The sequence below is a fragment of the Octopus bimaculoides genome, chromosome 9, assembly GCF_001194135.2.
Source record: "Octopus bimaculoides isolate UCB-OBI-ISO-001 chromosome 9, ASM119413v2, whole genome shotgun sequence".
Classification (NCBI taxonomy): Eukaryota; Metazoa; Mollusca; class Cephalopoda; order Octopoda; family Octopodidae; genus Octopus; species Octopus bimaculoides.
The window spans coordinates 90,644,647-90,648,179 of NC_068989.1; the positions used below are offsets into that span (position 1 = coordinate 90,644,647).

Genomic DNA, 3,533 nt, shown 5'->3' on the forward strand with positions numbered 1-3,533 from the left:
TACTTTACTCCAGACAGATTAGTATATGTATCCTGTTGCTCCTATAATAATGGGTATGAAGCTGAAAGTGTATCTTGGAAATTGGATTTGCAAACACGTTATTTTTTATTTCTTTATTGCCCACAGGGGGCTAAACATAGGGGGGGGGGGACAAACAAGGACGGACAAACGGATTAAGTCGATTACATCGATCCCAGTGCTTAACTGATACTTAATTTATCGACCCTGAAAGGATGAAAGGCAAAGTCGACCTCGGCGGAATTTGAACTCAGAGCGTAACGGCAGACGAAATACCGCTAAGCGGCCCGGCGGGCTAACGATTCTGCCAGCTCGCCGCCATATTTATGTTATTAATGATCTTTAGATGTACTTTTTCTCATTTATTGGGTTGTCCGGGAAGTTCGTGCCGATTTATAGTAGCTTACCTTTCGACTTATTTGCCATGAAACCTTTTCAATTCTGGGAAGAGGGTATTTTCGAGTTAAAGGAAAGATGGAGACGGATTGTGCAACAAAATGGTTCATGTTTGGTTGATTAAAAATGTAATGGCAAGTATTTATTGACCTTTTCCTTTCCTTTAAAAATCGGCACGAACTTTCCGGACAACCCAATATTATTCGAACCACATTGGCGTCCAGAGAGCCACAGAATTCCACAGCAGAACATATTTTTTCTTTGTTAACCCACACAGCGATATCTGTCCGGTTATGTTTTAATTTGGTGGATGCTTTAATTCTAAAGTTCCGCCAATATTCTTTTCAGCCGTCCGTCTCAATATGGTCAACTTCGTTTGTAGGTATTTTCCCTTTTGTCATCCTCTTCCAGACTGTTCTGGCCACTGGGAGATCATACCACGTGGGAAGATCATATGTATGTATGTATGTATGTATGTATGTATGTTTGCATGCATGTATGTATGCATGCATGCATGTATTATGTATGTATGTATGTATGTTTGTATATGTGTATGTATGTATGTGTGTGTATGTATATAGGTTGTGTGCATGTACACACAGAAAAGAAGTGGAAGTAGTATTGGAAGAAGAGGAAGAAGAAGAAGAAGAAGAAGAAGAAGAAGAAGAAGAATTGGACAAATAAAAAGAACAGGAACAACAACAACAACTTGTGTAAACACAACGCTAAAAACAACAGCAAGAAATAACAGCACCAGTAACCACAACAACAACAAAACCAGCAACAATAACCATGACAACAAAAGTAACGTCATATAACATTGGTAGCAACAAGAAGAACATGAAGAAAAAACGCTGCAGACAACGGCAAAAACCACAACAATATTCTTACTAAGCAGTCACGAAATCTTCACCACCACAGCCAACAACAACAACAACGACTACTACTACTACTACTACTACTACTACTACTACTACTACTACTACTACTGCTGCTTCTGCTGCTGCTGCTACTACTGCTACTACGAAGACAAGGACATCAACAACTACAACAATGGTTCTACACCTCTAGCATTGATACTGCCTCCAGCACAACCACTAACATCGCCAACACTACCATTATCGGCTTTCCCATTACGACCACCACTCATGACATCAACACCACCACCGCTAGCCATCACCGTCACCATCACAGATCATAACAAGTTTACATAAAGTAGAGGTAGTTTCGTTTCATACACACACACACACACACACATGCATACACATACACGCATTCATGCACACACACACACACACGTAATCCCACTCATTAACACACATAACCACACACACACACACTCACATATACACACTCATACATACACATATATACTCTCTCACTCACATACACATACACACTCATACATTCACATATATACTCTCTCACTCACACACACACACTCTCCCACACGCACACACAATCTTTCTCTCACACACAGTTACTCTCTCACACACTCACACATGCACACACACACACACACACATTCTGTACTTCTCACACATACACACACACATTCTGTACTTCTCACACATATACATACACACGTTCCCTTCCTCTCTACTCTCTCTCTCGTACACACACATACAAAGTCTCTCTCTCGTACACACACACACATACTCTCCCTCTCTCTCTCTTTCACACACATACACATACACCCACTCACACACACTGTCTCTCTCTCTTTCACACACACACACATGCCCATACACACTCGCGCAGACACACAAACGCTCACAAACAAACACACATACACACATGTAGACATGGATAATATGGCGGATGTTGGCTAATTAAATTAATAAAACGTTTCTATGAAATCTGATACAACAAAACGAAACGAAAGATTTAGCGGAGAATATGAACAATATGGCGGACATAAAGAGGAATATTGATATGGTTTTATTGTTAATGTTGTCGTTTAGCCCCCGGTCACTTCTGATCTAGAGACCTATGATCAAATGTGTTCCATATGGGACCATGCTATCTTTTATTCTGACATAGTGTACCTAGGACTACATCAGATAATGTATAGCATAGGAGTTACTATTTGTGATTGGAGTTGTCGTTGTTGTTTAACCCAAGGTTAGTCATGATCCGGTTGAGCTGTAATCAAAGATGTTCTGTATGTGACCATCCAATCTTTTATTCAGACATAGTGTACCTAGGACTATATTCTCTAATGTATAGTATAGTAGTTAGTATTAATGGCTATAGTTGTTGTTGTTTAACCCCAGGTCAGTAATGATCTGGTGGACCGCTGATCAAACATGTTCCAGCTGGGGACATTCCATTTTTATTCTGGCATAGTGTATCTAGGACTACATTAATGTATGGTGTAGTGGTTTGTTTTAGTGGCAATTGCACTTGTGTAGCACAGGTAATGATCAGAGATGCTCCAGCTGTGACCATCCCATCTAATATTCAGTGGCTATAGTTGCTGTTGTTGTTGTTGTTGTTGTTTAGTCCCAGGTCAGTCCTGATCCAGACAGACCTGTAATCAAAGACGTTCCATCTGTGACCATCCCATTTTTTATTCAGGCATAGTGTATCTAGGACTACATTATCTGATGCATAGTATAGCAGCTAGTATTAGTGGTTATATTTGCTGTTGTTTAACCCCAGGACAGTCCTGATCCAGCAGACAAATCATTAAGGATGTTCCAGATGTGGCAAACTTATCGTTTATTTAGACACAGTGTACCTAGGACTACATTATCCAATGTTTAGTACACTAATTAGTATTAGAGGCAATCGCCGTTGTTGCGAACGTCATTATAATTAACATCTCTATTTATCATTAAATTATGATTACCATTATCATTATTATTATTATTATTATTATTATTATTATTATTATTATTATTATTATTATTATTATTATTATTATTATTATTATCAACACTACTATTGCCATCGCCATCACCACCACTACTACGACTGAACATTACTTTTCTTTGTGGAGTAAAGTTTCAGACGAACACGTGCTCCTGTTGTACAAACACACGTGACACCCCTCTCCACCCTATCCCGCACAACATATATATATATATACATACATACATACATACATTTATATA

General features: G+C 39.0%; 1 protein-coding gene across 10 annotated transcripts in view; it reads left to right on the forward strand.

The window, feature by feature from the left end:
- Nucleotides 1-3,533, forward strand: part of LOC106868309 (A-kinase anchor protein 9) — a 351,276-nt gene that overhangs the window by 138,424 nt on the left and 209,319 nt on the right. The window lies entirely within an intron of this gene.